The sequence below is a fragment of the Haemorhous mexicanus genome, chromosome 3, assembly GCF_027477595.1.
Source record: "Haemorhous mexicanus isolate bHaeMex1 chromosome 3, bHaeMex1.pri, whole genome shotgun sequence".
Classification (NCBI taxonomy): domain Eukaryota; kingdom Metazoa; phylum Chordata; class Aves; order Passeriformes; family Fringillidae; genus Haemorhous; species Haemorhous mexicanus.
Window position 1 is genome coordinate 85,306,786 of NC_082343.1, and position 25,979 is coordinate 85,332,764.

A 25,979-nucleotide genomic window follows, 5' to 3' on the forward strand; every position below is an offset into this window, starting at 1 on the left:
GGGAGAACTGGGACAAAATCAGACATAGAATAGACAGATCCATAAACTGATCTTCATAGGTAAGTTATTTATATGATATTTTCTGAGGATAATCACATAGATCCCACATAAATACTAGTCCTTTCCTACTTTGCAAATAGCTCAGAAACACTCATAGCCATAGATCACATGCCACATGCAGGCTGTGACTAGACAACCTGATGAAAGAAGAGAAAAACACATTTGGTAAATTCAGATGTTTGGTGGTATTAAAAGCAATTGTGGTTATCACTCTGTCTGCTGATAAAGAACAGTGATTTTCAGGGATCATTATAAAAGGAGTATGTAAGGAAATATATAAATGAGAAAAAAATTAATAAATGCACACACTTTTTATTGAGAGCTCCTCCCAAACATAGCAAACAGGTGGTTTGAACATGACTGGTCTCCAGGTGCCCACCAAGGCTGCTCTATCACTCTCTCCTCACCTGCGCAGGGAAGAGAGAAATACATTGAACAGCTTGTGGGTCAAGATAAGGACAGGGAGCCATCACTCGGTGGTTACAGCCACATCAAAAACAGACTCACCTTGGGATATTAGTTAAATGTTTTACTTTGAGTAGATTGGTAATGAGAAAAATTAAAATTAAATCTTAAAACGCCTTCTTAAAACACCTTCACCCCGCTCCTTCCTTCTTGACAAAAGAAGTTTGAAACACCTTCCCCCCCCCTCCTTCAACTTCACTCCTGATTTTCAATACCTCCTGCACTCCAGTGGCTCCTGACCAGTTAGTAAAACAAGGCAATCCTAAATCCACAACTTAATCAAATCCTCACAAAGCACAATAAACATTCTTTAGCCTTACAACATGAGGATATGTTACCTGAGAGCCTAGGGTGTTCCAAGGAGTTTCCTATCTCATGAGGTTTTTTTTTCTTTTATGGAAATGACTCCAAATGAATTCCATCTAATCTTCTTATGTATTAATTATTCTGCCTGGTGCAATATTTCTCTGCTTCCTTTAATCTGTTATTCATATATTAGTACTAAGAGATTCTCAAACAATAGGCTAAACTCAGATTTTTATTAGTCTTTGAGCATAAATGTTTTACCTCACATGGCAGGTTTAAAAAGGAGGAGTTCTCTCCTCCAAAATCCTTGCCCTTAAAAAATGCTCAGTGAAATGAACTTTCAAGTATATTGACACCCATAAATTGGGTTCTTTCTAAGCTAACATCAAAGCAAAAGTGGAAGATCTGGAAGTGGTGCTTCTTAGGTTCATAGCTATATAGAAGCTCAGTCTCTAAAGTTCTTCTGAGTCACACAGTTCAGGGTGGCTCCCGAGGTACGTCTAAATCACACAGCTGTAACATACCCATGGCTCTACATCCCATACTTGATACTGACATCAGTACAAGAGCTGAGTGGACCCTCTTTCTTCAATGCATTCTGGTTCCTACCAGAAATAAAACTAGACACAAACAGGGAGGTAGATATGTACTCAAATGGAACCCTGTCTATGTGTCCTGAAGACTAAGAATGCTGGATTCTTTTTTTGTCTTACAAAAAAATTTCAGAAATATTGGAGACTTAGTTTTACCTGGTCACATTCTGAAGTACTATGTAGCAAATATATTTCCTTTATTTTCTTCTGTTAAGATATGCATTTAGGATCATTCTCAGATAGAAAAAGCTAAATGAGAGCTTTGAAGGAAAAGCCAGACAGGCTACCAGTATGGCTGAGGGACAATTAAATATTTTATTAAATATCCTGTCCTATTTTCTATCCTGAAAAGCCTGCAAGAACAGCACATCTTATCCATGATATCCTGGCAACTGTGGCTACAGTCTCTCACATTTCCTCATTAACAATTAGTACAATCAGCTCTCTACAAAGCTGTTATTTACAAGGAATATTTCCAGTGGGACTTGAAGGAGGGCACAAGAACTGACAGTCCTCCTTGCCTTCATGTTATTTGATAGAGCTGGCTGAGCAAACTAAGCAGTGTTGTAGTATCCAGTGTAAATAGTTCCCCAGCTGCTGTGGAGATTCAAGAATTAAAAACTATAGGACAAACTGGCTTGGAAAAAAACACAAAAAATAAAACAATTAAGATTTTTCCATCTAAAAATCTGAAGCATGAGCTATTTTTGGGAAATTGTGAACAGTTCTATTTCTCAGCCAGCCTTTGATTTCAGCACCATTGTCTCAAAGACCAAGGAAGAAGCTCTGCTGACTGACACATATTCTGCTCCTATTGAAGGGACCTGTATTGCCACAAGTAAAGCACCCATAAAATTCAGATGCTTATATACATTTCAAAAATATGCAGTCTGGTCTTAATAGCATACCCCCAACATCACCAGCTGAAGCAATTTTGATTAAGAAAGATGTCTCTTTCTTAATTTTTTTTTTCCTTACACAAATCTGCAGTTCACGTGTTTTTTTTTGGAAATGGACCTTGTCAGTGTAGGGCAGAGAAGTACAGCAGCAGCAGGCATTAGCATACCATTGCAACAGCAATATCTATCTGCAATGAAACTTCTGCTAGAGCTTCTCACAAAGGGAAGAGCAGCCCATGAGAACAAGGCATCACACAAGAACACCAGCTGTATCCAAAGTTTGGAAGGAGGGGCAGTTAGGTTTGCTTTCAGTCAGCTCTCAAGAAGCTGATCACATTGGGCAGACTTGAGTCCTGTTACAAACTGATACCTCCTGCAGCCAAGTTTCCTTATGCCTCATTTAGATTTCTCCCCACAAACCAGGAAAATATAGCTCTGGAACTTGTCCCAGGCAGTTAGACCACTGTATGGTATGGAAGGAGCACCACTTTTGCTTACAGCATGCTTTTCAGTAATACAAACAGCAACAGGATAAATCTGAGTCTGTTATTATGTCTCTATTTAAAGATAACCAGGATAATAGGCTGAGAAAAGAGAAATGGAAGAAGCAAGGTAATTCTGTTGTGAAAATCACAGTAAAGGAGTATCTCATGAAAGGCGGTGTAGCTGGGATTGTATCTGTATTTTAACTTAACAGTGATTTCCTGCAAAACTCTCTTTTGTTGATAAAGGAGGAAATACCCGAGGAAATACCTGTGGAAATCGGAAATATATATTTCATTATCAACCAAGTCCGTACTAAATTAAAAGTGAGCTATCTCAAGCAGTGACAATAAAGTAAATCAGACTTTGTACAGATCATAATTTAGTAACAGAAGTTAAAAATGTGTTGGAAGATAGATAATGACAACCCCCACAAAAATATGGGCAAACTAAGATCTTTTCTAACAATATCTGAACAGAAAAGTCTCAGTTTTAGGGTTCACTAAAGCCTAGCTTATTGAAAGACAAAAATCAACCTTTATTCTAATTTCCTTTGGAGTATTCATTGCCTCAGGGAGGTTTGCAGGCCCAGGAAAAGTGAGAGCCCATGCAGACAGCCCCAGCTGCTGTTTACCATTGTTTGCTGGTGGGCAGACAGGCAGAGGCCCAGCTTTACTCCTACCCTGCTGGGGAGCTACACGTTCTCTGAAAACCCCCGGTGGACACAGGTATTCCTGTATTCCCCCTTCCTAATTGCCACTGGCCAAATCCTGCTGAGGACTGGAGTAACTGGGAAAAGAGGACTTTGGGGGACCTAAAATGTGCTCCTGGCTTCTGTCCTCACCCCCTCTAGCAGAGACATGGGCTGGCCAATAGATTTGGGCTTGAGCTGCTCCTCTCATTTCACTTTCTAAACGTCTTCCTTTTCCTAAATGTCACCATTTGTCACTGGAGTAAATAGCACACTTTAAATTAATACCTCATTGAGAAAGACAGTGTTGTTTTTCAATTAGGGAAACATTCTGGCCCCATCACTACATCACTAGTAGTTTTACCATCTAGGTTTATTCTTCTAAAAGTGTTCAGTGGAGTATCAGTTTGTCCATTTCTTTTCAGTTCTCAACAAGAAACAAAGCTTGTCTGGAAAGGCAGTATCCTCTGATAAAAAAAAAAAAAAAAAAACAAAAACAAAAAAATCCCCAGCTGGTTTGCTAGAGGTTATTTTTCCTTGTCTCACTCCTGCCTGTGAGTTTCCTCATTTGCAGATCCCAACAGCACTACAACTTCTTGGTTTAGGCAGTCCTGTGATTCTTAAATTTTTAAAAGCAGCCATTTCCAGTGGAGGATGGAGCATTCATCAAAGATTTTTCTCCACAAGACTACTTTGGGATTTTGAAGCAGCCTCTTTAACAGCCAGCATAACATATCTTCCTCTGTCCCCTAACCTTCACAAAAGAAGAATAAAGGAGAGTTTGAGGAAATAAAGGAAAGGGTTATGGACACATAGGTGGCTTCATTTGAACATTATGACACTGGAAATTAATAAATATGAAGGAGAGAGGGTTTTTTAGTCCATTTCAGCTTCCTAAAACTTGTTACCCTATTTGTTTCTATTCTGGTAGAGTTCTTTTCAAACCAGCTGGGATTCACAAGGAGAAAACATGATACTTTTGAAGAAGGGTTTTGTGGGTTTTGTATCAATTTAGATGAGTGTTGTTGACTGGGCTTTGGAAAAAGGCAAGTTGTTTCCAATCTGGAGAAGTTCAGCTCTCCAAATGCAGGGGGTCTGGGATATCTCCCTTGATTTACAACACAGAGGAAAAAAAAAAAAATGTAGTGTCAGAAGTAAGCAAAATAAAAGCACAGCAAGGAGGATCATAGTAATGCCAGAATTCTTCCCCTGCTGCCCCAGTTTCTTAACTTGTAAACTAAATTTAGTCCTGGCATGAGCAAAGGTAACACCCACTGCAGTCAACAGGACGTCTGCCATTTATACCAGAGCTCTGCTGACAGTTTATGCTTCTTGTCATTTGCATTTGTCACCTGCAGCTGATTAAAAGAGAAGGAAAGGAAATGAAAGGAAAAGTGTAGGGGGAAGAGGGTAAAATGACAAGTATAATACAAAGCTATAAAATTTGAGTAGACAAAAACATACAATTTTGTAGAGAACAGGAGAACTTGGGAAAACACTGGAATAGTCTAGTTATATTAATGATTTAAAAATTCATGTTCTCAAAGCAACTTCTGGCAGGACTCCATGAACTTTGCTTACCTGTGTGACTTTTTAATTACTACTACTAAATCATCTTTCCATTCACTAAACCTCACTCAGTTTATACTGGAGTCCTACAGTGCTCAAGAATTTCCTGAGTAGCGTGATCAGATCTTATTTTCTCATTACACAAGCCTACACTCCATTTGGCTGTAGTTCTTCATCACAGATTGGTCAAATTAAAAGAAAGTAAGCTGAAAAAATAATTAGAATTTTAATTGCAAATTTATCCCTTACCAGAGGAACAGAGGAGTTCCGTTATTTTCATTTTATTTCCACCACCAACAAACATGTAATTTGTTTATTATTTTGAGGAGAAATTATGCATATCAAATTTGGGGTTTGGATGTGATTTTCTATTCTTGCCAGAATATTGGAGTAGGGAATTCGTTAACCTTCAGCACTTTTTGCCACAGGAATTCTCATCTGCTTACAGTTCTGAAGTCCCATATAAAATCCCATTTAAAAAGTACACCACCAATACTAAAACTTGAGGAAATCTAAGACTTTTAAAAAGTTAGTGGTCTAGTGCATATTTATAGCCAGGCCACAGCTTCACTTCTCAGGAAGGAATTCTGATAAGCAAAATGTGTTTTCATCTCAGCAAAAAAAATCTCAAACAACAGAATACCAGTTTGGACTGGAAAAGGAAGATTTCCTTTGCTTTCTCATGGAAAAGCTGTACCACAAACTACTACTTGACTCTGAATTCCTGAAAGCAATGAGCAAAACTTGTCCCTCCAACGCCCAATACAGGTTTGCAGTTGTTGATTGCAAAATTATGAATTGCAAGAAGAAAAAAACAAAGTATGGTGAAAGCAAGGGTAGCTTTCTTGCCACTATGAACTCATAAAGAGTACAGGGGCCACCCAAATATCTTTCATCCACTCCCATACTTCCAGCCAGGGTCTGTCATGACGCCAGGGCTGTCTGTGACCACTTACAGTTCCCTTACACAGTTCATCTGTAATTCTTCACTTCAGCTTCTCCAGTTAGCATATTCTTGCTATGCAATAAAAAAGACCCAAACAAACCAACAAGAAAACCACACCACCAAAGCCGAAACCAAACAAAAAACAAGTTTACAAAGACTAAGTTTGTTGGATTTTTTTAGTATGCCAAGACTGGCATGTAATTTTCACAAGGGAAAAACAAATACAAAAGGCAGAAAATTTAGGGGTTTTTTTATACCTGAAAATAAGTCCAAGGAAGCTTCTTTCCTTTGTTTAATAGGCACATGCTATTTATGTCTGTGATGGCATATTGACACAGTGACAATTTTAGATCAGTGTTGGCTTATATATGAACTGGAGATTTTGATGCTCCACTTCTGCTGGTTTAGATTGCTTCACTCCACAACTGCCTTGAAAATATGGCATAAAAATTTCAAAAGAAGTAAAGCAAATCTGCTAATGGGTGATCCCAAAGGCAAAAACCAAAACTTCTTTGTTCTTGCTCACTTATGTATTTATCTTTTAAGTTCTGTTTTTTTACCAACTAGAAGATAGTGCATTGTTTTGGGTTTCAGTAAAAGTAAGTACAAGTGCATAGCACATAGTTCATCCTGTGATGCATTATTTTGGACTGCTCCCAGAGAGGAGGGAAAAGAGTTAGTACTGTAACAAAGTTATTTTTTTCTTACTGGATAAAAATATCTTTCTACTGCCACCAGGCTTATAAAAAATTATTTTGCAGAAGAAAGCTTAGCCAAAATAACATACAAGAGAAAGCTTTACAATGATGGCATCGAATAAACTCCTAAACCTAAACAGAGCACAAGAATCTCCCACAGTCAATCATATTTCAATAGAAATACATTTTGGTCCACTCAGAACCAAATGCACTCAGGACAACCTCATTCACTGAGAGGTTAAGAGGCATTTGGTTTTGTGACTTTGGGTTACTGATAAACTTAAGGTCCCAAGCATGTGTTATTTTATTTTTTAAAAAAACCACCATGCTCAGCCAAGCTCCATGCTCTCCACCCAGGGTGGATCTCCCTGGATGCAGTTGAGAGCATGCTATATAATACAGGAAAATGCTATATTATTACAGTGCTTACTATATACAGCCAGACAAACGAAATTACAAATGTATTTATCCATACCACATTTTCTAGTAAACCATGCAACCAATTCCTTATATGTCTGAAATTTGAAGGAAAACAGTGTGAGAAGTTGGTACCCAACAGACAGACACTTTGTACTGCATACTGAGCCAAATTTTTAAGGAGCTCAGATCTTTTTACACCCGATTTTTTTTTCCACCTTTCCAAACCATTTCAGGTATGTCTGGTTGCCAGATGGGTAGTAGAGATGAAACATAGGCATCCGTCTGGGGGAGGCTTTCTCATAGCTTTGTCAAAAAAACCAAATAATAAAACATCCAGATTTGAGAGTGTGAGCAATTGACTGCTCCTTCCAGACTTTTCTGGAGTCTCTCAGAGACTACTAGGGCTGAAAAGAGAAAAATGAGTCTTGAGCTTCATTGCACAAGATATTAGACATACACAAGAAAGAAATTTGACTGGAACATGCCCGGGAAGTAAAATGACAGGGGAGGGTGAGCCAGCACAGCACTCTGGCTGTTTGTTTTATGTTCCCAAAATATATGCAATCTTAGGGAATGCATATTTCAAGCACATTTTCCATTCCTGGCCAAATATCTTTCCCAGTAATGAACACCAGCTAGACTTCTGGACAGGTAATAATCAAGGCTTATATTCATAACGACTTTAAATGTCCAGAATCAGAACCTCACAGTCCCAGTCTGGGGCTTTTCACAGCACTTCACCAGCCTCAGCTGTTTCCATATGGATCTTGATTCCCTCTTAGTAGGTGCTTATTTGCAGGGCTGTGATATTTAAGTGTCCCATATTCCTAGTGAAACACTGCAAAGACCAGAAACATTCCTTCATTGGATCTTCTTCCTAGACAGATTTATCACAATAAGTGGTGTTTGTCTCTTTATTATTGGGTTCTAACTGTGCTTACTCTGGTCATTTTCAGAGTGGATGAGTTGTTGTCGACTCTTTTCTTTCTACTTTTTTTTTTTTTTAATATATCTTGAAGTCAGTCTATGTGAAGCTATCCTTTAGTTTTGTCAAATTTCCAACAGGGTTACTGTCTTTTCTTCAGCTTTATATGTTTTAAGATAGGCCTGTTAAAGGCTGGCCTTTCTGATGGAAACTGTTACCCTTTTTGTGTCTTAGCACCTTGGGCTTCAAAGTGTTCTGTCAAGTAAATGAAACAGTTTTCTCTTTTTGAAAATAGATAGTCCATCTTCAAACACTGCTTTTACAAATGTTTATCCATTTGAGGTCCTTAAAATGCTTCCTACACTTTTTGTATCTATCAGATAGCCTCTGTCATATTTCATATACTCCTGTACTTTTTGAAGGTTATCTAGTTCTTGTGACCAGTCCTCAGGAATGTTGCCTAAATGTGTGAACTTTTGAAAATATCTGTGAAAACATTTGCTCTTTCTGTTTCCAATTCCCTAAGATCTCATCAATATTTCCTTTGACAGAATACCACATCAAATTTACAGACTTAAGACATTTATAAGGATTTTTTTTTTTTTTTTTTTTTGCTGTTGTCTCTGTAGTTTTGAATCCCTCATCCCAGGAAGAAAAAAAGAAAATTCCACAGAATTATGCAAGCAATCATCATTCTTCCCTGCAAAATCAGATGATTCTTGCCACGAATTTCTTCTTCTCTCATGCCAGTCTCTGTTTCTCTATTGTCAGCCTTGAAAATTATGGTGTTTCTTTACCAACTGTACATTTTATCTAATTTTTTTTTAGTTATTTAAAAGTAAAGAACAACATATCCAAGTCCAGCTTGCATGGTTTTTTTCATACCTTTTTCATTTTGTTTTAGGTTTCTTAAGAATCTTCTCAATCACTTGCACAAAGAACTTTCCACTTTTAATTCACCTCATCATTTGTGTTTGATCCATAAAATAACGCAATGTTGTTTTTCTGTTTTCATATTCTATTAAAAAGAAATCAATAGAAAATAGCATTTACTGGTGCCTGTGAAAGCAAAAGGGTCCTGATTATTCAATCAAGTCCAAAATGCTGTCCCTGTTAAGGACCAGAAGAAACAATGCAATTATCATCTAATCTCACCCCCCATCTAAAAGAACTAACTCACCTATTTCTGGAAATGCCCTACTGTTTCCTCTTTCCACTATATCATATCTTATTAAAAAAGAGAGAGAGATATTTCTCCATCTAGAAAGAGACAGATAACTTGATTTAAAGCAGAGAATACACTATATTTCAAGGCACAATTTTATTTCCAGAATTTGATCATCTGGACTTCCAAATTTACCTTCAGTCTGTAGTCTGTGGATCATGTTAAGCTGCATTCCATGGAAATCAATATTTTGTTATTATCAGAAAATACTGCCCTGTGTAGCTATTTGTAAGTTATGATCATATTATTCCATAAGGCATGTTAGAAGCAACAGGGAGACTCTTAGGAGCTTTACTATATAAGTCTCTACTGAATCCTGTCTACTGCCTCTGTATCTCTTGAGAAGGGTGGACACCAGAACAGAATAGGATATTTATGCCAAAGCTCCATTTTGGCTCTGTTCCTGTCTCACAGTGGAGCTCTGGTCCCTCAGAGCTCGAAACTCAACAGAGGTTTGTTCCTTCCTGTGCAATAAGCTGCAGAGAACCCCAAACTGCTGTTCTAAGGGAGGCTAGAATAAGGGAAAGGGCTTGGTTTTGTCCAGACTGAGTAGCCTACAAGCAGCACAGCTACAGAATGCTAAATTTCACTTCTTCTAATCAGGACAAAACGACCTGAGCAGATTCTCAAGTATTAAACCATACCACTGTGCAGCTGTTTGAGAACAAAGCCTCAGAAACAGAATTTCAAAGGAAAATTAATCAGGCCTATGAAGGCTGGGCATCCAGGCTTTTCCTTATTTTGCATCAAAGTGAAATGCTGAGAAAAAAAAAATACCATAAAACTCTGTAGAACTGAAAGTAACATTATGAGATACACCAGAAATGATCATTGTAGTCAATATCTGTAGGGAAACCATCCCAGACCCAGCATGCTGCTCTCCAAAAGACACCATGAAGAGAACACCAGGAAAATAAGGTCCTGAAACACACCTTTACACAGCTGTATTTGTATCTTTAGCCTATCACGTAACTCTTGAATGGGTTAATATGACATCACCACAGTCAAACTGGCACCAGATGCACGAGGAACACACGTTCACTGCACATCCACAGAAGCAAATGAGCAATGGCTCATTTGGCCTATTTTACCTGCTGCCCTCTCTTTGCCCCTTATGTACACCTTCCCTTCACTCCTGCATTGGAGTACCACCTTCACCACCTAGACTCAGCATATAATAACAGCAAGCTACAAAGACACTGCCCTGAAACACAGCTTTCATGGCAAACACAAGCTATTTTCTCCCCTCTCTTCAGCTCTTATGCAAACTGACAGGATTTCCTTCTTCCCATAATATCCCACAGAGATTCCCGGAATAGTAAGGATGCCACTGGGATGCCATGTCCTGTAATGTCTGGGACATTTACTGCTAGCAGGTGTGTTCTGAGCTACCTTCTGGGAATATAGTCTGCCACAGAATGAGGTTAGTCCAAGTGCCTTATATCAAACCCATATAGCCTTGAGATACAGTCAAGCAACACTGAAGAATATTATGTTTTCCAGATATCACTGTGTGCTGTAGCACTTGCTAAATCAGTCTCCAGACATACCCCTGAGGAGTAAGACATTCTTTAGCACCTGCCAAGACTAACACCCGCTGGTCAGCCCCGTGGCTGCAGCAGATGGTTTGGCAGAGGACACTAGAGGCAGTTGAGCTGCCCTGCAGTCATTTACCCAGGAAAAGAACAGGGATGGTATGAAAAGGGCAGCTCCACTGTGGGCTGCAGAGCAGGGATCTCTTTGCTGTTACTATTAGAGTAGTTCCACTGCTTCCCTCTGTCTGCCATTCTCCAGTGCTGCTCTGACCTTCTCTCCAAGCCATTTGCCTTTGCAGGCTTTGGCACCGGTAAAATGCATATTATGCATAGGAGCTCATGAGACAAGAACCTGCAAGGAAGCAAATGTGCCCTTTGCCATTCCTTTTTGAACAGCTTTCAATCAGTTTTATGTGTTGCTAAGTCTCTGGTAGGAATATAATTGTGGTTGAATGAAATCTCTTACAGGAGTCTCCAGTTGGTGCATGTGCTTGACTGTGACTGAATATGAAGTTTAAGTTATCGTGCTCAAAGTCCTTCACATTTTCCATCTCCAAGAAGTGATATATCTTAGATTTTAAGCCAAACTTTAGCTCATATCTGGAATGGGATAAAAGAATACAAACTATTTTCAAGCAATATGATCAGTTAAGTTGAGTCAAAAAAATTAGCTTTTATTTTAAAATCTGCTTTATACACTATTGTTTCAGTCTAACTTGTAATAGCCTCATTAAAAACATCTCAAAAAAAATTACAGAGATTAATAATCCATGCTGTGACCCTTTAATTTCTTTTCTTATTTGATCCTATAACTACTTTTCTGTAATGGCATCAAAGGCAAACATCAAGTTATCTATTTTATACTCGTGATATCCTTTTCCTTTCATTCATAAAGACACACCATGAGCCTCCTTTTCTCCAGGCTAAACATTCCCAGCTCCTTCAGCCACCCTCCACAGGACTCCTGCTCCAGAACCTTTATCAGCTCCACTGATCTTTGGGAGTGCCACTGGGCTTTATAGTGAAATGTTGATCTCATGTCTCTAATTTCAATTTGATTTGTACCAGAGTCACACTACGGTAAGTGCATTGGCTCTTCTGATTTTGGCCCTATCTGAACAGGTATTAAAAGAAAAATAGCTTTGAATTCCTGTTTGCTTTCACTCAGCCCATCTTACCTCTGCAGATAACAACAATTGTATCACTGCTAATAATGCAAATCCAATACACACAGGAATAAACAGTTGGTATGTTATTCTACTTCATGCATTATTGAAAAAATTGTCAGTCAAATTTCTCGTTAGAGGTTATTTATCATAAGCAGTGGAGGTAATAAGAAGCTTATGTTTTTATTCCATTTCCTCAAGTGGACTTTGTAGTTCTGATAGTAGGAAGAGTATTAAATTTTAAATTGGAATTTCAACATAAGTTATAAACCCAATCCTTCACTGTTTTTCACAGCTCAAAATGGATCTAAATTTGTCATCCTGATGATTTATTGGTGTTTTATATGCTCCTTGCATGCAGATCTCTAGTTATATAAAGATAGCATGCTTAATTATTAGAATATAATTGTATATTTATGCATTTGCATTTATTTGTAAGTATCTGCATTCACATGAATTGAGGTGCATGTCAGCACAAAGCCAGCTGAAATTCTTAACTTTTTCTCTAAATTTTCTTCTCATCTGAGAATCAATGTAGCTGTTCTACAGTAATACATAAATATATGTGTGATAATATATAAAAATGTCATCAATTTACAAACAATAAAAATTGGAGACTTTTCAACTCTACAAAAAAGTAAAACCAGGAAAAGTTCTAACAGCCAGTTTCCTTCTCACCCTGCCCCCTACTTTCACATTTCAATCTTTGCCCCAAGCCTTGGAAAACTGTAGACTGCATTCATGTTCCACATTTTCAGCAAATATAAAGCTGTCAAACACTTGATTTTGATCCTGTCAAAAAACATTTTATGAGGCTTCAGGGCAGGTGTATTTCTTGTAATTGCTTCTATAAAAGAAACGATGGTTTTTAGGATAGGTTAAGGAGATGATTTCCTCAGTCCACCAAATGACTTCACATTTATACCTGTGTTAAGCAATTATGAAGTGAGTGCAAAATGTCATGAGTAATCATCCACTACTTTGGGAGACTGCTGGACTAAAATTCAGAAGACGTAAAACACTCATGTCTGGTTCTGGCACTCCATCAACCAGAAGTATCAGGCAAATGCATCATCCTGCCTCCAAGTGGTAACAGATAGTTTTTCCCTGTTAAAACAAAGCAGCAGTCACTCCATAACCTGGCTGCACAAAACCCAAACCATCCCCTGATACAGGATGACTTCCATCTGCTTTTGCCCAAGAACATTTTGTTGCCATGTACTTTTTGAAGGTGTCCATTTTTTTGAACTAGGTGAAAAAGACTTTCTCATAAATGAAACCTTCTTCCTTGTTTACATATTTTTCTTTCAATTGTAATGCAGACACCTGAAGCAAATAAGACATTTGTTAATTTTAAGTCTTTAGCCTCACCCTATACTTGTACTATCTAATCTATGGCCAAGTCCTGCTCAAGTTGTTGCAGAGATGTTTTCAGTTAAATCCTCAGAAAAAAGATTTCATGCTTTTATTTGAAGTGGCTGATATATTATAACTGTTAAGTGACTTCCAGTAAGTGCAGTAAAGCATATATTACAGAGTGAGGGGATTTTGGGTTTTTGTTTTGTTGTTTTGGTTTGGTTTTTTGTGTTTTTTCATAAAACCTGTTGTCACTCACCTAAAATGAAAGAATTTTTTAAAGGCTCTCATAAAGTTAAAAAATGGCATATTCAAGGGGACAAGACTACACTGCTTGCCTGACATCTTTCTTCTTTAAAGTATCTAATGATATGGGATGTTACTGCTAAGCACAAAAAGGGAAAAAATTAACTTTAGTTAGTTCTTTAAAGAAATGTCATAATTGAGTGAGAGGGAGTAATGCAGAAGAATTACTATATACTTTTTTTCCTATATTTCACTGTTTTACACATGCTGGGAACTGTCAGAAAGAGGACACGAGAGCCTTCACTCCTAATTTTTGGAGGTACTCATGTGTTGTTATGTTTCTTTCTAAATTTTTGATTAAACTTTCAATTTCATTCTTACCTACTATATCCTCTTATTACGGAATCTGGCAAACAACCATTTCTATCACACAGCGGCCCTGTACTTGACCCCCCCCTTAATTTAAAGTTGAATAAATCTGAGGATTTGAACTCAGTTCACAAGAATAGACATAAGAAATGGATTTTGCTAGTGCTTTTGATCTAGCTATGATCTAACTTTCTGACTGAACCCCATTTCAGTATAAAATACGACTTTTTCAGCATGTTCAAACAGCATTGTGGTGACTGGAGAGCCATGAAGAAAAGCCACATGTTGGTTAGAGGAAGGCTTTTGGTAAAGGGCAGGAGGGAAAATTATTATAATGCTTAATTAGCACATACTGACACTGCATTGGCAAAGGAAGAACACGTTCTTGTCTCCAAACAAAACTGCAAGCTATAGCATGCATTAAAATTGCCAGAGAATGTGCTTAGAAAACAAAGGTTAAATGCTACCAACTGTCATGAATAGAAAAATCAATATTTCAGCTTAAACCTCTTTTAAGAGGGGTCAGATGGATGTTTCTGTGTTCAGTGGGCCCAGGTGAAGAGATGCCCCACAGCAAGCCCCAGAGGCTGCCTATCACAGCCCAAACTCTCCAGGGCTCCCTCCCAAACTGCAAAGGATAGTTCAGGTAGAACATGTAGAGCTCATGGACCACTTTCATGGGGTGCTGGGCCTCCTGCTGCTCTTGCAGACTGTTCTGGTGCTGCTGTACCAGAACATGTAAATATAACCTATGAGTTTCACAGGTCATAGGTTATAGGTTAGTGCAGGCAGGTGACAGGCAGCCTGATCACCACCTCACTTTTACACAAAGTGATTTCCCCACTTTTTTTGAGCTTACCAGAATATGGCTGCACAGAGAGTTATAGGAATGGCTAAGAAAAGACTGTGCCCTAAGGTTTTACTGATCATCAGAGGAAAAATACATCTCTACAGGATCATCCAGTTAATCTTAAAATAGGGAGAGTTAGTCCACCTGGAAAAGCTGTCTTCATTCAGCATGCTGTTACACACTATGCCGAAGTTCTGCCATCTACAGGAGGCCATGACCCATTTCCAGCAACAACTGGAATAAAATCAACCCTAGTAACAAGATTTTACTTTAAAACAAAATACAAGCAACCTATATGCCTTTCTTTCCAGATTTTTTTACACTGCTCATCTTTCTAAAAAGCAGTTTATGCAGTTATTTTTGTCTACCTCCAGCAGCAAAAATGCAATGTGTCCTCTAGAAAATTCTCTTTCAATTTAAAACTGCAGTGCACTTTTGTCATATGTTCTAAGTAATTATTAAGTCAATAGTGTTTTCTTTGCTACCTTCACTTAATTTCATACAAATCAAAATGCTATAGTCAGAGGCTGATGCATATCATTAGTTATTAAATACCTCACTATGTACTGTGCAAAACCATTGTTTATCATGTCCTCATCGAGTTATTTAAATAGATGTTCACTAGGCATAATCTAATTTAGTACAACTTTCACATGTAAAATTGTTCTTACTCTTGTGGGAACAAAAACTTTAGAAGACAGTATCTTTAAATGTGTGTAGCACCAATTCAGGGGTTGGTTGCACATATTTTATAGCTGATACTCAACAGGTTGTTCAGCTTGAGGACTCATGAAAATCTGTAGGCAAAAGAATTTTGCTAGATGTATAAAAATTCAACAGTTATTTTACTACAGCAAATTTTATTCTATAATTAAGGTAGGGTGAGATGCCAGAGTAGTAAGGTGAACATACACCAGTGTTCAAAACAGAAGAGGCTGTTTTATATTTTTTACAAATATTAAACATCCTTGCATCAAATAAGTATTTGTTATATTTAATAAATCTTGGCTTTAGGAACTTTTCATGTCTGCTTAGATTTTCTCTGCTCCTTTTGTTCTATTATTATCAGGTGAACTGAACTGTATGGAACTGCCTGAATCAAAACAGCTAAAACAAACAAAGTTTGATAAGAGCCCATAAAGGTTATTTCAATGGAAAATTTTCATCTATTTAAAAATACTGAGATCCCTTTTCATAGCTGAATAACACACGGAAATATAACCAGTTGCTAATCACCCCTTTGAATGGGGGGCTGTTACTGAAGGAAAAGGCAGAGACAAGGAAAACATTTCTTTTGCTGTGTTTGGCATTTCTTGGGCCAGGCCATGTTTTCATTTAAGGATGGACATTTTTTCTTCATGAAGGTAAGATCACAGAAAACAGAACCTCCAAAGCACAAATTCTAAAGTCAGTGATGAGAAAGTCTTTATTTTTGTTACTTATTTTGTTGTTGTTAAATACCACTATGCTACCACTATAGAAGACAGTGCAGAAGAATGACCTTGCTGTTATCTGCCAAAGCAACTTGCTTTCAGATTCAAAATTGCAGAGGACTTAACCAATCTCTACTATAGAAACTGTATATCATGAAAATTCTTTTTTTTTTTTTTTTTTTTGCAATAGCATGTGACAAAGTAATATGACATGGTGGTAACTGTTCATGAGCAAGAGGTAAGTCCCTTTTGATTACAGAGCAATAAGACAAAGGAAGAAATATTACAAGACTCAGGAAAAGCTGAAGGCAATAAATGACTGAGAACAGCTTGTTCAAAGGCACTGCAATGGATGCAGATGCTTTTTCACTAGTGTAATCCATCCTAAAAACCTTATTTTCTTACTCATCATTTAACCTTAATATTGGTTTTACTTCACCAAACACCAGCTAGGACCTTCTGTCTTAGGTTTAACAAGTTAGGGACAGTGTCCAAAACCTGATGGAGCTCAACTAGATCTGAAAGGTGAGTTTAAAAACAGAGGGCATAAAGATGTGGGTGACTGAAACTGAAATCAGACAGCTTATAAGGCAGAGATGAGCTGGGCTCTCTGCCTGCTTCTCCCCTTTGGCCCCATAAGGGAATAGGGTGTAGCACAACTGGCAGGTGGATGGCCTGAGGCACTCATGGCTCAAACCTAGTTCTGGGTGCTAAATCAGACACCTCCAGATACTTTGCATCTGGCCTACTTTTTGGCAGCTCTACCAAACCAGTTTTTTCCTTTATTTGTCACATGGCAAGTTTCTTTATGTGAGTTCAGTTCCAATTCAAACAGGAACAAGTTTCAATGTTCAGACTCTTACATTGTCAAACTCTCAGGGACAGATGAATGAGCCAAAAAATGATCAAAAAAAGTGTAGAATATTGAAAACAGCATGAGATCCAGACTGTTTTGTAAGTGATCCCATGTGGTTAAGTATATCACATACATGTTCCTGTGCTGAAAGGAAATTTCTGCTTTAAAGAAAATTTTGCAGAAATGCTTTGTTCAGGACAGGGATGTGACAAAATTACTTTATTTTTACACTCTTATCCAGCTCAGTAGACTTGCTTTTCATTGCAAACTATTTCTTTAACACTAAAAGTTATTTTTCTCTTTTATTTGCTGTACAGAAGAGCAGTTCTGTGGTTTTCCTGAACTATATGAATGCATTGAGTCATTTCTGACTCTGATGAAGTATGAAGGTAATGTGTGAAGAAGCAGCATACTTAATAGAAATTCATCCTTGCTATGAATGATTCATGAAGGCTCTCTTCTAGAATAAAAATATGAAGCTACTTTAAAGCCTCTACTTAATACTAGAGTAAGTTTAAACATTTTTAAAGGCATCTTTCATATTTTCTTTCATTATTAGTAGTCAAGCTATTCATTCTCCCCCCCATAAAAGTTATTACATGTCGTTTTGGATAAAGCATAATGTTTTTATTTCTCTCCAGTGTTCTCAGAGAAAGTATAATCCATACCTAAAGAAAATCAGTTCTTTCTTCTTTCTAGAAGAAAATGGATAGCAGCACAAAATCACACTTATATGTGGGTCATCAGTGAAGTAATTTCCAACAAATTTATTTCCTGCCAGATAATATAAAACTTACACCCAGGAAAAAGCTAATACAAGATCCAAAGACTCTCAGTTCCTGTATTTTTTGACATGATATTCAAAAACATTTGAAGAAGATCTCAGATGTCAGTACAAATAAACACCAGTCTGTTACTTTTAGCCTTTTCCGCTCCCTGCCTTTGCCATGACAATTAATTAAAAAAATCCAACAAAAATATCTGCAGCTAGCAGATGCAGAGTAACGAGGACATTTAAAAATTTGATCAGACTTTGTGTTTCCAGACACAGAGAAGTCACCAGCATGTTTCCTTACACAGACAACATGAAGATTAATGTTAGGACGAAATAAATAGGCCAGAACAAGCAGTTTTTCAGCTCCCTGCAACGACTGAAAGTGGGGATTAGAAAAACCTCTTGAGATGTTCCGGCCATTAAGAGATGTTGTCCCTGATCTAAGGCACACTTAGCCAGCTCTTTTCCCTGCAAAAACCTACCCATTCTGCTGGTCCTCAATACTCATGTTAACCCTTTGCTACTTCAATTCATGATCCAGGAGAAGCCCTCTGGAAATCGCCTTTTTTCGGGTTAACAGTTGCAACAAACCCCTGCTCTAAATATTCACAATATGAAATTATCAGTCAGTTTCTCCTATCAAATAAATCCTTCCTCACACAGGTATTTCTGAATAAGCTGTTCATCCTGTATTGGTAGCAAACATCTGGCTAAATGCATTCCAAATTCAAAAAAAAAAAAGAAGGCTCAAGCAAGAAAAGTGAGGGAAGCCCTGCTATGAGCCAGTGCAACATATAAGGCATTTCTGCTTGACTGAACAAGCCCCACTGGCCCACTAAGGCTCCCCTGCAGCACAGAGAGCTGGAAAACCCCCATGAGTTCCGTCACATTAGGCTCAACCTTCTGCCAGATCTCAAAAATTCCACCTCTTTTGAGACAAGGTTTGCTAGCACAGCTGGGGCAAGCATGTAACTGCCCAGAGCGCAATGGGTGACATCAGGTCAGAAATATTCTTCGTCTTGATACCCTGACCCAAAAATAATTAAGAATTCAGTTTCTGGCAGAAATAAGTCTCCATAGCCTCGAGGGTTCAGTGTCTGTCTAGGTCAGCTTCTGCCAGGGCAGCCCGGACGGTGCTGCAAGGCACAGCCAGAAATGACAGAGGGAGGGAATGAGGGCTTTAGTCTGGGACACAGCTCTGGAAAGCCTGACTTCAACATTCACATCAAATGGCAGTGGGCAAGGCAGTCCTCATCTGAGATAATAGGCTTTTTCCAGTGATTGCACCTTGTCACTTAGGAGCACATCAATCCCAGAGTTTGCTACCACAGGCTGTCATGTCATATATTCCCTTCCCTGGGCTCTGTTTTTTCTGTAAGAAATAGTTAATGTCTACTTCTCCTACCAGCAGGCTGCTCCAGAACCTCACCATGATGGTGAGAAAATTGCTTCTGTCTTCCACTTTAAATTTATTCATGATTAGTTTATAACCATTTCCTCCTGAGCCAATATTGCCCTTTAGCTTAACCAGCTCTTTTCCCTTCCTGATGTTTATCCTCCTAATGTGTTTACACAGGACAGACATATCTCCTGTTAGCCTTTGATGAACAAAGCAAGCTTTGGCACTCATGGGATTAACCAAATCAATTCTCCTCCCACCCAGCACTCAGCTTTCTCAAAGACTTGTCTATTTGCTGTTCTTAAGGCAGGTAGTGCCATCCCTGTCTTGACAGAGTTATTGCAGTCTGGATATTAGATGACCTTCATCTGATTGAATCTTCTTTTAGTTCTCCCAAAATACAGGTATTCTACTATGGGGATGAATTAATTTTGGAAATCAGTGCATGGTACAGAACCCTAGAGCCCATAAACTCGTGTCCGTATGTGTGGCACCCCAGGAAAAGCAGAAACCCAGAATCTTTGGATATTAATTTAGTTGCCTTGAAGTTTCCATATTTCTCCAAATACTCTTCAGGTTTATGTGTAGCCTTTAGTATCTCATTATCTTGCCAGTGTGACAAAAAGAATAAATAATCATTGGTCTTTTATCTGGTAAAGAAATGTTGTGACATTGTGAATGCATTTTTGCACTACTTTTTTTTCACTTCATGCATATTTTCCTTTGTTTTCACCCCACATACAGCGAGGCTTCAAATTCAACCTCCTTCTTTCAAACCTAAAACCACCTCTGCTTACTGGGATTCTGGATTCTGTCTGAACTGAGCCAGCAGAGTTCAACAAATGGAATAATTTTCAGCTGAATGAGAACCCATGTCCTGCTATGGTTGTAAATTATTACTGTCTCTGCACTTTTGAAGATCGGTGTACCCATTAGAAAATCCAGAGCTGCTCGGACTGACACATGACTTGGGGAGAGAATAACCACACACCTGGGGTCAGAGTGAGCCAAGCTGCCTAAAGTTTCCACAGAGGGGACAGAGGTCCCTTCCCCCTTGCAGTTCCCTGCTGATAGCAGGCACATGTAGGCAGAGTCTGCCTGTGCTGGCCCCAGAGCCGCCCAGAAGGGGCTCTGCGAATCTGCTTCTCCCACTCCCAATCACAGGACATGGGACCTACCAGGATTTCAGCACCAAACTGGCTTATTCTGTGTGGTTTGGCAAAACAGTGAGAATATATAGGGTGAGACTACTCTTGATCTTGCTATCTAGACTTCTTTCCATGTCTCCCTTGGAAAGTTTGGTTGTCAGACAGGAAAGCAGCTGTGCTTTGCCTGCATTGTTTGGCATTCACCTTTGCCACAGTTTTGTTGCCACTGTTTGTCCAAAGGAAAGGTAAAGCAATGTTAACATCCTGTCTGGAAGAATAAAAATAGGGAATAAAATGCCTGGGTTTGTTGAGAGATGCTTCAGAAAGCATTTGCCTGTTACTTGTGATGCTACACCAGAATTCCTTTAGAATCTCCACAGCCAAAGCATTTCAGTGTCAGAAGACCCAAAGAGGTGCCAAACTGAGGCACATCTTCCTTCTTTCCTGCTCACTGTGGTTACAGGAACTTCAACCCTTTCATTAGCTGTTTAATTGTCCTGCAAAGGCCTTGAGTCAATATTTTTATTTCCTGATTTTACCTGCCAGTGGTGAACAATCTGCCCCTCTTTTCAGAACTTCTAACTAAATTTAACAGGCAGGACAAGGAGGAGCACTCCCATGCCTGCTGGACTGGAAAATTGTAAGTATATTTAACAATTTTAGGTATGCATGAAGACCTTGAAAACAACCACTTTATTCTGAATAGGACTACTGTCCTGGAAAGAAATGTTATGTTGTGAAGTAAAAAAGTCTGGATTATACAGAAAATCTGTAAAGACAAGGATGCTGCAGCTCCATAGATAGACTAAAAGACAACAATTAATTTGCTGAGGTATTAAAATGAATACTGGGAGAGTATCTTCCATTTTGTAGATTCTATAGTGTAAAATAAATTGGTTCTTAACTGCTGGCCAATGACAGCTGGAGTTAAGTGAGGAGGGTTTTAATTCTATCTTTTATTCTCTTTCATATAACCCAGAAAAAGTTGATCTGATTCAAAAAGCCCTGATTCATTTCAGAAGTCCCATCAATTCCCATGTGAAGAGATCTTCACTTAGGATGATCATCCCTCAAAACTTCACAATACAAAAAATACAATGCAGCAGAGCCATATCTAACTGCCATGCACTCCATGTGATGTCCAGGAAATATCCACCCATTTGCATTTAGACTTTCTGACAGGGTCTGTGAAAAGGCAAGTTAATACAAAGTTGACATCCTGTCTGGAACAATATATTTTAGGTAGTGTTAGTTTCATTTGATGCAAAACCAAAACAAACTGCAGATCTTTTCCTTAAACCTCATAGTACAAAAATTAAGTGGGGAAAAAAATTCTGGGGGAGGCATGCTGACATTGTTATTAGTGCAGAATGGGAAAGAAAAAATGCTAGAATGTCCTGATTCAACACTCCTATTGAAAAAAAATTGTGGGTTTTTTTGGTTCAGGGTTTTTTTTTTTTTTTTTTGGAAACTCAGCCTTTTAGAAATACTGCAGAAAACAGCTGGATTTATACTCAAAGAAAAAAAGAAAAGGTGATTTACTGTATCTTTGTTTTGGAAGGTTTAGAGGAATTCAGTGGGCAAGCTCTCTGATTCCATAAGGAGAAACCAGTCTGACCAATTCTGAATTAAACCCAACAAAAATGGGGGCTGTACATCTTAGTATGACAGCCATTGTATAAAAATATGTGTGAGATGGATTTCCTTTGATGTACCTCCAATTTCATCAATCCAAATTTTTTATTATTGCTATTTCAAAAATCCCAGCTGCACAGTGATTTCAGGAAAAGGGGAACAGACACAGCAGAAGCAGGTAAGCCTGAATCCTTTGCCTTTTTAAATCTTGTTCATGGTGTGTCAGCACCTCCTCACTGTTCTGCTAGACAGATTTACACTTTCTGGAACTGCTGGAAGCTCCTTTGCAGAATCCAAGCAAGATAGAAGGGATTCTGTTGACCCTCAAACATGCCAGTAGTGGACAAAATCTGGAACTTGAATTTTTAGATATGGAAATGTTTTCTAAGGAACTGAACCTTGCACTGGATTGGAGTACAAATACTGTATGAGGAGTGCTTGTCTGACTGCTGTTTGCCACTGAGCCAGAAAAAACACTATCAGAAAATTACAAAACTGATGAACATGTTCCTATTTTTTTTTCTTTTTAACATATAAAAGGAAAGCTGCCTTACCCAGCCACATCTGTTTCTTTGATTTAACTCCATGTTCATTCCTGTTAGTTATGGATGAGTGGTTTGACAAGTGTGTTGCAGCCCACTTCACTGAAGAGAAGGATTTCCTAGTGAAATAAACCCCTTTATCAGACTTTGATACTAACACATTTAGTGAGTTAGTTCAAAAATCTCTCTTCCTCTTCAGGCTTACATTACGGGACCTATTTTTTCACAAACTCATTGAAGAGGAGACATCTCTCTCCAGTCACCCTAGATGCACTCACAGCAGGACTGTGACTATTCATGAGGGGCTTGCAGAGGAGTAGCAGATATATCCTGCTGATTTGTAATGTAATTCCTTTGCAAGAGGTAAGGCTGCAATGTAACCCAATTCATTAATCTCCGAACTGTGAAACCTCACAAGCTTCAAGAGAATTAAAGATTCTGGAGAGGCAGAGAGAAAATTAGAGTTTCAAAACAAGACACTATTAACTTGGAGCAGAAAACCATAGCTAAAAGTAGAATAACTGCACCCAGGGTGCAGTTATGGGTTTTAAGGTGAGATTAAACAGATCACAAGAGCAGTTTATAAACCTTGCTTTTATCCAGTTCTCATGACATGGGTATATATTAGTCCATCAGCTAATGGCAGCATCTTTGACAACATTTTGATACTAAATTGACTGTCACCAGAAAACATCTAACACCCAAATTGCTGTCTGCACGTGAAATTTTAACAACACACACTTCTGAGAGTCACTGTTTGAACACAGGCTTCATTTTCAGGAATACACTTACAGCATCAAGCATAGGGCAGTGGGAGAATTAAAATAAAAGTAACTGTATCAGTCTCTCAGCAAATGCTCAGCCAAACCCTCTCCTCAGGAGCCAGCAGCCAGGCCCCACCACACTGTGCTCAGCACTGTGAGAAAATAAAGTATGCAAAGATAGGGCTGGCAATTATCATAAATTCACACTGATGCAGGCTAACGAGAGTACCACCCTGTCTGACCACCAGGGGGAATTCAATTTTGGAAGCAGAAACAAGGAATGCCACAAATATACCTATAAATATAATGTGGGTCGGGGAACTGGTTTAAACACACTTTATGGCTTGAGGTGTCACCCAGTCAGATATCAAAAACAAATGGCAAATAGCAGGCCCCTGAGCTTGAGCAATTTAAGACTTGTGAAGCATGAAATCTTCAAAATGGGATTTAAGCAGAATTGGAATGACATGCAGGCCTTGAGCATGAGTTCTGCATGAGTTAAACTTCTTATGTTCCTCAAAAGCTAACACTAATACCCAAAAGCAACTCCTGTGGAACAATCTCTGGCAAATGAAAATTCCAATAGATAGATTAATAGTTAGATAGATAGATGGACAGAAAGGAACAGCCAACTAAACACTGGAGCTGATAACATCAAGACTTGAGTTTGAAACATCCTTTCTTGGCATTCATATCCACTCCTTAGTCACCCTTTCCTTTTATTCCCTGATTACATTCTTCCTTCCCCTTCTTATCTACCAGCACACACTGATGTGGAAGATCAGACAAAATATAGGGCACTGGACCTTCAGTATTACACAGCCCTTCAAATTTCCTTTTTTCCTTGAATCAATGGAGTTCTGTCTTCCCCTCTGTTCTGCCACTGAGGATTTAACCCTGGCATCCCTCTGCTCTTTTATCTCGAGTCCAGAATTTTTTCAGTCCTTTCTTTAGAAAGTGCTTTCTCCCACTGGCAATTCATCCCCTTTCCCTGCCTTGCAGTTCTTTTAGAACACCCTTCCTTTTATTCAAATGCTTCCTTTGCTTTCGAATTTCTCTTTAAACCCAGGAATGCTGCCTGTCTCCAGCTCCTCACTGGTGATTATCTGAAGTACTCTTACAGTATAAACTTTCTGACAGTAGGCAGCATGTAGATATACACAGCAGGACAAATAAATTATGCAGAAAAAGTGGTCCAATGCAAAGTCTTACCTTTTTCCTGGTCTTGTAAACCAAGGGGTCCTTTGAGTCTTCATTGTGTTGCTACTCTCTACTTTCTTTCTGGTTTAAATTATTCAAGTGCACTACTGAAAATGAAGAAAGTTAAGCCTTAAAAAAGGAAAAATTTTACTTTAATATATCATTACATCAGGTCATTGTTGGAACTAGCATCCTGTTCCAAGCAACCTCATCTTCATGTCTAACAACTTACTCCGCAAATTTGCTGATTTTTCAAGCTCATATTAGAATCATATTTTTCCAAGTACCCACCCACTGATACTCTCTTCCTTGGCACTTTTCTTTTCTCCCCTAATATAAAAAAATATTGACAGCCAGATTCTAGGTCTCTGTGGTTGTCAAGGGATTTGGAAAGCTCTCAGTGAGAATGTTCTGAAAATCTTATTTTTATTAATGAATTGATGCTAGCAACTTCTTCTAGGATGCTGTGCCATTGTTTTCTTGAACATAGCAGGAGTCAAGAAGGAAAAGGTAATCACTATTTACAGTTATTGGTCTCCCTCCAACTTGCATGTTGCTCTGATAGTTTTCTTTCTCTCTCTCACAGATACCAAGTTTTCTGGTTGCTTCCTACTCTCTCCTCTGTTGTTAAAACATGCACACGCTATTTTTCATTTCCAGACAAAGGAGATATTTAGATTAAATATTGGGCAGAAATTCTTTGTTGTGAGGGTGGCAAGGCACTGGAACAGGTTGCCAGAGAAGCTGTGGATGCCCCATTCTGGTGAGTGTTCAAGGCCAGGTTGGACAGGGCTTTGAGCAACCTGGTCTAGTAAAAGCTGTCCCTGCCCATGGCAGGGGTGTTGGAACCAGGTGACCTTTAAAGTCCCTTCCAACCCAATCCATTTTATAATTCCATGATTCTGTGAGTCCATGCTCCTTGTTGTCCTGTGCTCATTTTTACCTTTGCCCAGGGACATGGCTGACACCTGAGTGAGCAGAGCAGCTCAGCAGGCAGCAGTCTGTATTTCCAGAGCTGGCAGTGACTCATGAATGAAGCAGGCTGTATGTATGCTACCATGGGTCATCACACAGCAATAAACTGCACCGTCTGGTTCAGAACCTGTCTCGTTTTATCTGGATCCCCCCTGACTTTGCCTGATCCATACCTGGTGTTTACTGACCTTTTAGAGGAGCACTCTTGGCTGTAGGAATAAAAATAGTTTCTTGTGGAGGTTGTGCACAGACAGTGAAGTTGTAGTGTGTGTGCTCAGCCCCATGCACAGCAGCCTCAGGCCCAGCTGTAGGCCTTGGGCCAGGACAAGAAAGACTGTCCAGCACTTTTCTTGCTGGAGCTGTTGCCTTTTTTTTTGAGTGATCAGCCCACCCCAAACATCCAGGTGCTGATAATACATTTTCTGGTCCCACATGACAATGTGCAATGTC

At 38.8% G+C, this 25,979-nt stretch overlaps 2 long non-coding RNA genes across 4 annotated transcripts; one reads left to right on the top strand and one right to left on the bottom strand.

The window, feature by feature from the left end:
* Positions 1-203: 203 nt before the first annotated feature.
* On the bottom strand, positions 204-25,607 carry LOC132325348 (uncharacterized). Of its 2 annotated transcripts, none has more exons than XR_009485921.1 (3): positions 25,498-25,607; positions 24,567-24,658; positions 204-467 (listed from the first exon to the last, which is right to left on the bottom strand). It is a non-coding gene; the product is annotated as an uncharacterized LOC132325348 (long non-coding RNA). The 2 variants fall into 2 exon arrangements; XR_009485922.1 differs by lacking the exon at positions 204-467 and adding an exon at positions 22,602-22,709.
* On the top strand, positions 15,990-21,915 carry LOC132325347 (uncharacterized). Of its 2 annotated transcripts, none has more exons than XR_009485919.1 (3): positions 15,990-16,166; positions 16,426-17,599; positions 20,010-21,915. It is a non-coding gene; the product is annotated as an uncharacterized LOC132325347 (long non-coding RNA). The 2 variants fall into 2 exon arrangements; XR_009485920.1 differs by having other exon boundaries at positions 17,409-17,599.
* Positions 25,608-25,979: the final 372 nt, after the last annotated feature.